This window comes from Schistocerca gregaria, chromosome 1, assembly GCF_023897955.1.
Source record: "Schistocerca gregaria isolate iqSchGreg1 chromosome 1, iqSchGreg1.2, whole genome shotgun sequence".
Taxonomy (NCBI): Eukaryota; Metazoa; Arthropoda; class Insecta; order Orthoptera; family Acrididae; genus Schistocerca; species Schistocerca gregaria.
In genome coordinates this window covers 1,130,390,925-1,130,403,396 of record NC_064920.1, presented here as the reverse complement: position 1 = coordinate 1,130,403,396, position 12,472 = coordinate 1,130,390,925, and the positions used below count along the sequence as shown (strand labels likewise).

At 42.6% G+C, this 12,472-nt stretch overlaps 1 protein-coding gene across 1 annotated transcript in view; it reads right to left on the bottom strand.

The window, feature by feature from the left end:
* Nucleotides 1–6,453, bottom strand: part of LOC126283989 (scoloptoxin SSD14-like) — a 399,534-nt gene extending 393,081 nt beyond the window's left edge. Inside the window, exon 1 of the mRNA XM_049982525.1 lies at nt 6,384–6,453. The gene's annotated coding sequence lies outside the window, so the exon portion shown is untranslated. The remainder of the gene's footprint in view (nt 1–6,383) is intronic.
* Between the last annotated feature and the right edge of the window lie 6,019 nt (nt 6,454–12,472).

Genomic DNA, 12,472 nt, shown 5'->3' with positions numbered 1-12,472 from the left:
ACTAATAACATTCTTGAAATGGAAAAATGTGTTCAAATGTGTGTGTAATCTTATGGCACTTAACTGCTAAGGTCATCAGTCCCTAAGCTTACACACTACTTAATCTAAATTATCCTAAGGATAAGCACACACACCCTTGCCCGAGGGAGGACTCGAATCTCCGCCGGGACCAGCCGAACAGTCCATGACTAAAGCGCCGTAGACTGCTCGGCTAATCCAACGCCGCGTTGAAATGGAATAGCCTGCCTAGAACCCCGTCCTGAATCCAGTGGAACGCCTTTGGAATAAGTTAGAATGTCTACTTCATTCCACATACAAGAGCCAATATCACTGCTCTCTCTGGTTTGCCTCTTGAGGAAGAGTCAGCTGCCATTCTTCCACAGAGCCACAAACATCCCAGCACCTCAATGGAAGTGTCTCCATGAGAGTTTTAACCGTCATAAAGGCGAAGGGTAAATACACCTCATTTTTCCAGAATGAGATTTTCACTCTGCAGCGGATCGTGCGCTGATATGAACCTTCCTGGCAGATTAAAATTGTGTGCCGGATAGAGACTCGAGCTCGGGACCTTTGCCTTTGACTGGCAGAAGGAAAGCTGTGAGGACGGGGTGTGAGTCATGTTTGGTAACTCAGATGGTAGAGCATTTGCCCGCGAAAGGCAAAGGTCACGAGTTCGAGTCTCGGTCCGGCACACAGTTTAAATCTGCCAGTAACTTTCACACCTCATTTTAATGTCAAGTAACAGGTGACTGGATACTTTTGATGAGCTATTGTACTTAAAGAATGGATCTTGAATCGATTTAACGGTTGACGTCCAGCCTGGACATAGGTTCAAATGGTTCAAATGGCTCTGAGCACTATGGGACTTAACATCTGTGGTCATCAGTCCCCTAGAACTTAGAACTACTTAAAGCTAACTAACCTAAGGACGTCACACACATCCATGCCCTAGGCAGGAGTCGAACCTGCGACCGTAGCAGTCGCGCGGTTCCAGACTGAGCGCCTTAACCGCTAGACCACCGCGGCCGGCCTGGACATAGGTTTTATTGCGGCTAACACCGAACTTTTTTTACGAGTTCCTACGTTTTGCTGAGTGAATCACTTACTTTTTACTAATATCGACTAGTAACGTTTACCTTGCAAATCTCGCTTCTGTATTACTTCCATTTTAATCGAGGATCTGATGATGGTACTAGCCCAAACGAGATAATAAATTGAAATCTATTAAGCGATCCAGGCTGCTTTATTCGCAGAATATCAAACAGATGTCAAACGTGCGTGCTGCAGGTACAGGAGATGGACATAACTGATGAGTGATTTTGTAATTCCAACTAGCATTGCAATTCCTCGCTTATGGAACACCATTCATATCATTTAGATGCTGACAGAGTTCGCGAGTTTGGCATCCAGCTCTGCGGTAACTTTTGCATTTGACATCCGCTTATTTTTAACATATTACCATGCCTGATACGCTGTAGGAAAGACGTTGGCATTCAGAGCAGCTTCCAGTCGTCTCGGAAGGATAAATGCAGGTGCTGAGTGCTTTTTAAGGGAGTCTTATACTACTCTTCATGCGACATCGATTTGTTGTAGAATCATGGAACATTTATGTGTTCAGACATAATGACCTTTCTAGACTCTCAGAAGCTCATCTGCAGAAACCACACTGTTTTAGGAAACAGCGGTCATGTGCATGACATACAACAGTCTCTACATACCGGCTCCCAGGTTGATGCCATATTTTTCGATTTTCGAAGGGCGTTCGACTCAGTTCCGCACTGTCGCTTGCTCCAAAATGTGCGCGCCTACGGCCTATCCGATGACATATCACGTTGGATAGATAGTTTTCTAACAGACAGGGAGCAGTATGTCATCCTGAACGGGGTGACTTCAACAGAACCAAGCGTAAATTCAGATGTGCCCCATGGCAATGTAATAGGTCAGCTGCTTTTTACGATTTACATAAACGAACTGGTTGATGGTATTGACAGCGGCATTAGACTGTTTGCCGATAGTGCTGTAGTCTACAGGGAAGTAGTATCACACGAAAGTTGTGAAGAAATCAATGAGGATTTGCAGAAAATAAATGCGTGGTTTAATGACTAGCAGTTATCTCACAATATTGTTAAGTGTGACCTGCGCAAAACAAGACGAAAATCGCCATTAATATACGAGTACAAAATAAATGCCCAGTGTTTGGAAGCGGTAAGAGCGGTCAAGTATGTAGGTGTGACTATTCAAAGTGATCTCAAATGGAATGATTAGATTACACAAGTAACGGGCAAGGCCAACTAGATTGCGGATTATTAATAGAATCCTGAAGCGATGCAGTCCGTCAACAAAGGAAATAGCTTACAATACGTTAGTTCGTCCAGTCTTGGAGTATTGTTTGTCTGTATGGGACCGTTACCACTTGGGTCTGATTCAAGAGATTGAGAAGATTCAAAGAAGAGCGGCAAAATTCGTGACTGGTACTTTTAGCCATCGCGAGAGCGCTGAAAATCTTATAGAAAGTCTGAAGTGGCACACTTGCAGATAGACGGCGAGCTAAGCGGAAGGGGGTGCTCACTAAATTCCGAAATCCGAACTTCGTCGAGGATGTAGAGCATGTATTATTACCACCAACTTTCAAATCGCGCAATGATCACCATTCAAAGATAAGGGTAATTAGAGCTCGTACTGAGGCTTTCAGTCAGTCTTTCCCTCGTGCGATCTGTGAGTAGAACAGACGGGGGGAAATATAACTTTGCCGCAAATTATGCCCTGCGCCACATACCGCTTGGTGGCTAGCGGCGTATAGATTTAGATGTAGCTGTAGATGTAGCGATCACGCACCCTTCTCTCCAAAGCAGGTTATATAGGCTCAATAATATTGATTTCTGATGACTGTGGTGGTCAGGCGAGATGCAGCAGTTCATCCTCGTGCTCTTGAAACCAGTCCTGGAGGATGCGAGCTGTATGGGCCATGTCGTCTTGGAAAACAGTATCATCACTGGGGAACAAACATTGTACCATGGGATTGACCTGATCAGCCGAAATGGTCACATAATCCTTAGCAGCGATGCAAAGTTGCAGGGTAATCATGAGGTTAATGGAATACTGAATATGCCTGCCCAAATCGTCACCGAACCACAGACATGCTTCACTCTTGGGACGAAAGTTCGACCAGAAGTTGGAAACAGTGTGGAACAGGACTCATAAATCAAATGTCTTTCTTCCGTTGCTCCATAGTCCAGATTTCATGCCTTCGGCACCACGTTTTCCTGTTATGGACATTTTCATCCCTGATGAGTGATTCTGGATTTCCTACTCACCCTGCAATTCCTTGTTTATGGAGCTCTCTTCATGTCGTTTTGGCGCAGACTGGATTCGCCAGTGCGACATTCAGTTCTGCAGCGGCTTTGGCAAGTTTCTGCTTATTTTTCCTCACAATCTTCTTCAATGACCGTCTGTCACGATCATTCAACACACACACACACACACTTTCATCTGCGTTTTGACTTAGCGGGTGATGTTTCTCCGCTTTTCCTGTACGAAGCACAAACTCTTCGATATGGTGCCTCTTGAAAAACTAGACAGTTCGGCTACCTTGGTTAAAGAAGCACCCATCATTCGAGGACCAACTATTTGCCCACGTTGGAATTCACGTTGCTCCGACAAAATGCTCTCACAACTTCTCGAAACACTGTTCTGACCACGACATTTGCAACTTAAGGAGGGCATTGCACAGGTGCCGTTTGTGTTCAGATACAACAGCGGTTGACTCGCATCTGCATTTTGTATTTGGATTTTGTGCTTCACCATAACTGTCATAAAGGAGTGTGACTGAATGAAATTCAAAATGTTTATTTGACACCACAAACGGCCGTCAAAACACAGCCATTAAAGCAATAATTTTTGTAAAACAAAGCGTCATTAGTTTCCAGGACTGAGCTGTCATTCTCAGATGTAATGACAAACCTAGATGTGGTATCGATAGCTACGATGCCACAACGTAGGTCCGCTCTCCTAGGCTGGCACTACGAGAGACCGTCGACAGCACCCTCGAGCCGGCGCTGTCGAGGTCTACAAGCTCCGCGACTCCTTCGCCCCATTCCGTCAGGTGCAGCCAGCCAGGAAACTACACTTCAACTTCGCACCACCTTGCAAGTTATGTAATGTTTCCATATGATATAAGATGAACATCAACAAAAGCAAAACGAGGATAATGGAATGTAGTCAAATTAAATCGGGTGATGCTGAGGGAATTAGATTAGGAAATGAGACACTTGAAGTAGTAAAGGAGTTTTGCTATTTAGGAAGTAAAATAACTGATGATGGTCGAAGTAGAGAGGATATAAAATGTAGACTGGCAATGGCAAGGAAAGCGTTTCTGAAGAAGAGAAATTTGTTAACATCGAATATAGATTTATGTATCAGGAAGTCGTTTCTGAAAATATTTGTTTGGAGTGTAGCCATGTATGGAAGTGAAACATGGACGATTACTAGTTTGGACAAGAAGAGAATAGAAGCTTTCGAAATGTGGTGCTACAGAAGAATACTGAAGATAAGGTGGATAGATCACGTAACTAATGAGGAGGTATTGAATAGGATTGGGGAGAAGAGAAGTTTGTGGCACAACTTGACTAGAAGAAGGGATCGGTTGGTAGGACATGTTTTGAGGCATCAAGGGATCACAAATTTAGCGTTGGAGGGCAGCGTGGAGGGTAAAAATCGTAGAGGGAGACCGAGAGATGAGTACACTAAGCAGATTCAAAAGGATGTAGATTGCAGTAAGTTCTGGGAGATGAAGCAGCTTGCACAGGATAGAGTAGCATGGAGAGCTGCATCAAACCAGTCTCAGGACTGAAGACAACAACAACAACAACATGTTTATCCAACAGTAAAGGTGCTTAAACCGTATTTTCAGTACCGAGACATTGGTACCTTTTCCTGTTCCTGTTCCATACCCAAGCGCCGCATCCCAGGCGGGATACAAAACTGGAAAACTGCATTTATTAATTCAGTTTTCGCAGTTTGTGATTACGTTTGAAAATGACGACTCGGTGCGTAGAAACTAATAATGCAACTTTTTTTAAACATTTTATTGTTTTAGTGGCTCTGACATCACGTTTGTGGTATCAAATAAACTCTTTAAAATGCACGGATTTTTCGCGCTGTTTCCATATTTTTGTTCAGTCTCTGCACATTCCACGACATAAATATAACGAAATACACCTGCTGATCGTCGGCATGAAAAACGATCGTGGTAATGGATAAAAGTTCGTGAAGCAAAACAAAGGCGACGTCAACGAGATGGGTGACGATAAAAAAAAAAACAAAAAAAACATGCCTGCTCGTATTACGTGTTCGTACAACGCTATTTATAGAACATTCTTTCCCGCATCAGTTACAATATTTTAAGTACCACTTCGCGTGTCGAGAGTTATCTTTAGGTGCATTTCGTTCTCTTTACGTGATGGAATGAGCTTATAGCATGCACATGTGTCCCATATTTGGTACGCAGCCTAGTTGTGCATCGCTGTTTCTCGAACAGACGACACATCCGCATGACACAAGTACTTTCCTTCACGGAAACAGAACGCAATCTACCTTACGACTGCGGCACAACGATCGAAACGCCTAATGGATAAAAACTGATTGCAGCAGATCATCGATCTCGTTTTAGTGGTTCTGACATCGCGTTTGTGGTATCAAATAAACGCTTTAAAAAGCATGGATTTCTCACGCTCTTTCCATATTTTTGTCCAGTCTCTGCATATTCCACGACATAAATTTAGCGAAATACACCTGTTGATCATCGGCATGAAAAACCATTGTGGTAATGGATAAAAGTTGCGTGAAGCAAAACCTCGTCAAGAGGCAATCAAAAGACGACGTCAACGAGTTAGGTGTATATAAAAAAGCATGCTGCTCATATAAAGTATTCGTACAACGCTATTTCTAGTACATTCTTTTCTGCATCAGTTACAACATTTTAATGCCCACTTCGCGTGTCGACGGTTATCATTAGGTGCATTTCGTTCTGTTTACGTGATAGAACGTGCTTATAGCATGCACATGGGTCCTCTATTTGGTAAGCAGCCTAGGTGCAACATCGCTGTTTCTCGAACAGACGACACATGCGCATGACACAAGTACTTTCGTCGATGTAAACAGAAGGAAATCTGCCTGATGATTGCGGCACGACGATCGAAACGCCTAAAAGATAAAACCTGACTGCAGCAGATAATCGATCTTTTTGTTACTTCACGAACGTAAAAGGGGAAATCGAAAGAGAATGCGAGCGAGTTGTAAGTCGATAAAAGAAATGTCCCAGAAACGAGCCGTTTGTACGACGGTGCATACGGCACGTTGTCCAGTGCCTGTACAGCAATACTCACCGGAAGCGCAGTGCGCAAGCCGTGACGCTGTGCTCGGACCGCCGTCTGCCGGCTGACTGGCTGAGTGAGTGGCTGACTCGGCTTGTCTGGAGGGACGGCTCGCCGTCAAGTGGCCGAGGGGCGTGGGAGGGGGAGGGGGTGCGTCTCTGCCACCTCACAGCGCGCGATTCGCACGCACAACTCGCCGCCGTCGCGCGTCGCTCGCTGACACAGCGCGAGGTGGCCACAATGCCCAATTGCGCTCTGCACGGTGTTCTGCAACGTCAAATAACGGCGAGTCAAATCAGAATCTGGAAAAGGGCTGTCAGACTCCCAGACGAGTCGCATTGTTGAGATATTTCGACAGTTGTGACATCCACTAGAACTAGTGACAGCCTTGGGAGAGCCAGGCCTTACAAAACTCTACCATCTAGTGAGCAAGATATGTGAGACAGGCGAAATATCCGGAGACTTCAAGAAGAATCGAAAAACTGGGGAGGATCAGTTTGGATTCCGTAGAAATGTTGGAACACGTGAGGCAATGCTGACCCTACGACTTATCTTAGAAAATAGATTAAGGGAAGGCAAACCCACGTTTCTAGTGTTTGTAGGCTTGTAGAGAAAGCTTTTGACAATGTTGACTGAAGGTGGCAGGGGTAAACTACGGGGAGCGAAAGTCTATTTATAATCTATTTATAATTTGTACACAAACCAGATGGCAGTTTTAAGAGTCGAGGGGCATGAAAGGGAAGCAGTGGTTGGGAAGGGAGTGAGACAGGTTGTAGCCTCTCCCCATTGTTATTCAATCTGTATATTGAGCAAGCAGTAAAGGAAACAAAAGAAAAATTTGGAGTAGGTATTAAAATCCATGGAGAAGAAATAAAAACTGAGGTTCGCCGATGACATTGTAATTCTGTAAGAGACAGCAAAGGACTTGGAAGAGCAGTTGAACGGCATGGATAGTGTCTTGAAAGGAGGATGTAAGATGATCATCAACAAAAGCAAAACTAGGATAATGGAATGTAGTCGAATTAAATCGGGTGATGCTCACGGAATTTGTAAGTAGGCTGTTATGTTTTTTTATTGGTAACGCCGCCGCCACATAGCGCTCTGTATAAAAATCACTGGCTGTGACGTGCGCAGTCTGTGTTTAGTTTGCATTGTTGTCTGCCATTGTAGTGTTGGGCAGCGGCAGCTGGATGCTAACAGCGCGTAGCGTTGCGCAGTTGGAGGTGAGCCGCCAGCAGTGGTGGACGTGGGGAGAGAGATGGCGGAGATTTGTAATTTGTAAGACTGGATGTCATGAACTGATATATATATTATGACTATAAAGGTAAATACATTGTTTGTTCTCTATTAAAATCTTTCACTTGCTAACTGTGCCTATCGGTAGTTAGTGCCTCCCGTAGTTTGAGTCTTTTATTTAGCTGGCAGTAGTGGCGCTCGCTGTATTGCAGTAGCTTGAGTAACGAAGATTTTTGTGAGGTAAGTGATTTTTGGAATGTATAGGTTAATGTTAGTCAGGGCCATTCTTTTGTAGGGATTTTTGAAAGTCAGATTGCGTTGCGCTAAAAACTATTGTGTGTCAGTTTAAGCACAGTCGTGTAAAATTGTTCAAAGAGGACGTTTCACATAGACCAGTCTTGTAAAATTTTTCTAAGGGGACGTTTCATATGTCGACCCTTAGCCAAGGATACCTCAATGGAATCTTCTGATTTTTTCTTGTAGTTTGTGTAGTTAGTGTAGCCTTTCTTTATTGCTAGCGCATAATCATAGAGAGAATTTCCTTTGTAGTTGCACTCTTTCATTGTTGTACAGTAAAATAGTTGTGGCATGCATGTAGTTTTGCACGAAGTATTTCGCAGCTGCGCTTGCAATTAACTAGATACTATTTTCAGTGCTATGTTAATGTGTTCTCTTATTTTTGTTCTTCAAATTGTGTTTTTCTGTGTTGTCGTGTGAAAAATTGTGACAATAATGGCGTGTGAAAAATGTAATACTAGGCTCCAAAGTAAACTGAGAAATGACAGTGAAGACGAAAGCAGTGTGTTAGCGCCACCATGTAATGAATTAACTAATGTTCAAAGTAGTAATTTGGTAATTGTACATAGGGAAATGGAGCGGGCTGCAAACAATGGTGTAGATAGTGAAACAATTAGTGAACAGGGAAGCATTATCGATCGATCGGTCGGCAACAGCTCGCCTCACGATTCCGAAATGACAGGACACAATCTTGCAAATACTGTAGATTCAGATTTTGCGTCCTCACCGTTTTCTCAAATAAATCAGGACACATTTTCTGTTTTTCAAACTGTGAATATTGGCGGTTCAAATGCATTGCCGAATAGCACTAAGGAACATGTTTCAGACACCAGTGCACTGTTATTACAATTAATGCAACAAATGGGACAAAAGCTTCAAAAGTTAGACACAATGGAACAAAATCAGAGACAAACACAGCAACAGTTGGACACAATGGAACATAATCTTCAAAAGTTAGACACAATGGAACAAAATCTTCAAAAGTTAGACACAATGGAACAAAATCAGAGACAAACACAGCAAAAGCTTCAAACGTTAGACACAATGGAACAAAAGCTTCAAAAGTTAGACACCACACTTGAACAAACACGTGAAGATTTAACTAATGAGTTACATAACATCGAATCGAAATGTCAAAAAGTCTGTAATGACGTAAAAACACAAATTTGTGAGCATTTCCAACCTATTTTTTCGCGGCATGAAAATGCATTACAGAATCACGAAGCAGCCATAAAAGAACTGCAAACTATTGTTCATTAAAATCATGAGACCTTGCAAGCTAAAATTGACTCAGTTGCATCTACCGATTCGGTTACGCAACTTGCAAAAACTCAAGCGAACTTAGAGGACACAGTAGATACTCTGAAAATTGGTTCAGAAAGACACACAGAGGAAATAATTTCACTATTGGATAAAGTAGCCGAACTTTCAGATCAGTTCACTAACTTATCTACGAAGGTAGATGATGATCTGAATGACACAAAACCTGTAGCCTTCATATTCGCACACAAATTCAAATGCTGCTTATTAAAAGTGATTTGCTGATTATTTCGACGAGACATAGAATGTGTCGTCGTCGTGGCCCTCAGTCGTTACCTGCAATAGCCCAAAACTGTTCCTTACCTTTTTTATTGTTACTGGACTGCCATCTGAATGCTACATCGAACACCGACATGAATATACTTACTCTGTTTTACAATACTCTGTTACCTGCTGGTGGGCTGTCATAATAAGTGGCTGTATTTATTACCAAAGCTGACGTTATTCTTTAATAGCAAAGCTGACGTTATTCTTTAATTAATTTGACTGAAGTTACTAAATTCACAGTTTAACTTTTTCTTGACAACAATAAAATTTTGCAAAGTTTTACGTTAATGGTTTTTGGGCCGGATTATAATCAGTAATGCAATATTGCTGGGAAAAATTAATTATATTCTGGAAACGACTCTTCAAATATTTACTGTTGGTAATGAAATGATATTACAAACGTTCAAATGGGACTTATTTTTTACAATAATCTTACAACTAGCATTGTGCAAACATCGTTTCAGTAGTCTTGAGTTTCTAAAAAAAAAAAAAAAAAAAGATAACTCAATAATATTAGTTCCTCTTATGATAATAGTTAGCTGATGTCTCTGCACATCCGTTTATAATCTCTTGTAAATCATAGCTGGTGGGTGGCAGGCACACCGCTCCTCTCAACCTCTCGCTTCAGACCTACTACCGACTCGCTTCACACACATCTCGCTTACTACTGACTTCCTACGAAAGCTAAAGTACGGTCCCTCCCACCAACAATTATTTCCAAAATGACAAATATTAATTATTCCTACTTAATCCTATTAATAAAATATAAACATCTTTCATAAAGTGTAGTTTGACAATGGACAATAGAAATATACGGGTCTTACGGTAGTTCCTGTGCTATCAAGGAATATCGAGCAGATTATTCCGTGACTGGACATGCACACCATACAGTCACCCATTGAGGGTGAAGAGACTTCTCGATTGCGAAATGCGGCTTCTCAGTCCTCCAGATGCACTAATTTTGCTTTTGACGAACCAATTCAAATGAAAGTGGGCTACGTTACTAAACCAAACCATATTCACGTCAAAGTCCTGTTCGTCAATTCTCTGGGCAACAGTTTTGGCGAAACACAACCGCTGTTCCATTGTCCTGCGGCTTAATGGCTGATGGGTTTGAATTTTGAATGGGAAGAGGTGCAAGACTTCTACTACAGTTTGTCTCAGTATCTGATTCCCACCTGTTATGCAGCCTGTCTGTTCGATTTCCTGGGACTAGTTTGAAACACTACGCGTATCTTCTAGATGTTTTGAGGTGTTTACACCTTTTTGGACGACCGACATTGCCAACACTGCCATCGCGAACGCTACCCGTTCTCTCAAACTTGCGAATCAAATTCTTGATAATTAGCACACTTGGACCAATTGTCTTCGGCTTGAACTCGTCCGCAAACTCCCTTTGAGCCCCAGTTTGGCTATTATTGCTCGCATAGTAGGATTTCACAAGCGCTATACGCTCAGACATGCATGCTGTACCGTGGCATTTTGACGTGCAAATGGCCGACAAAAAGGCGCGTGCACATGCGCTTACTAATTCCCATCATGCCGCGCGGCCTATCGTACAGTTTGAACGTCCTAAAGCAAACCGTTCAGAAGCTATGAATATTTTATTTCATATAGCTCAGTAATTGTCGCCATATACCATCCTGTTCATTCTTCTTGCCACTGTTTTCCGTATATTCCTTTCCTCTCCGAGTCTGCGCAGAACCTCCTGGATCCTTATCTTATCAATCAACCTAACTTTCAACATTCTTCTGCAGCACCAAATCTCAAATGCGATTATCTTCTGCTCCAGTTTTCCCACAGTCCATCTTTCACTACCATGCAATGCTGCGCCCCAAACGCACATTCCCAGAAATGTTTTCCTCAAATTAAGACCTATGTTTAACTTCTCTCGGCATGAAATGCCTTTTCTGCCAGTGGAAACCTGCTTTTGATGTCCTTTCTCTGTTCCTCATGGGTTATTTTGCTGTCTAGGTAGGGGAATTCCTTAACTTCGTCTACTTCGTGACCATCATTCCTGATGTCAAGTTTCTAGCTGTTCTCATTTCTACTGTTTCTCATAATTTTTGTCTTTTCTCGATTTAGCTTCTGCCCATATTCTGCACCTATTAGACTGCATTAGCCTCTGGCAGGCTGCTTGGACTTGCACGTGCAACCTTCTCGTGACGGTTTTTGTGTAACTGGATATTCTGACTTTTGTTAGATATGTGCTTTCTGCATCTTGTAGTTCAACTGTTTGTTCCATGTCACTAACAGTGTCCCGTTTCAGTACAGTTCTTGGGACAAGTGCGAAGTTCAGGCCTTTTGAGAGGGCCGAAGTTCGAATCCACGTCTTTATTTATTAAATTTTGTGTTGCTCTAGTATTATTTGTCTCCTTGTTCATTGTCTGAACAGCCAACTGTTCGTCAGAAGGTGATGGGTTTGACCCTCGTCGAAACTTCGTGGTATTCAAACACCATGTGGAGTCACCGTTGCTGCATTTCGAAGGACAGAAGAACAAATGCACTTGTAAGGAGTTTTACCACTGCCTGTCGTTGAGCGAACACCAGTAAAACAGCAAGTATAGTTCATGTGGAGCTTTTTAGATGTGGTCTATCGCGGAAGTATTCGAAAGAAAGTCAAGCAGTAGACTCAGTTTCACGGTCGAGTGTTGGAAGAATGTCGAACAGTAACTCACAATTACAGAATGTTATCCAAAAGGGTGTCTCGAAAAGGACTTTACAGCTTTGAGAATTCATATAAATTAATTCACAGTAGCTATAGAAGTGACTATAGTGTCAATTTGTAGGGACATCCAAGCCTTGTTCGGTAGTGCCAAATCGCACTGTAAGGAACGCTAGCGGCAGTTGCGTTCAAGATGGCTCCCTTCACTGATCCCAAGCGTGCTAGCTGTGTGTTTTGGTTTGAAGAATCGAAGTCGACGACAACTGTTGAGAGTAATTTCCGTACCAAGTACGCTAAAGATCCTTCTAGTACGCCT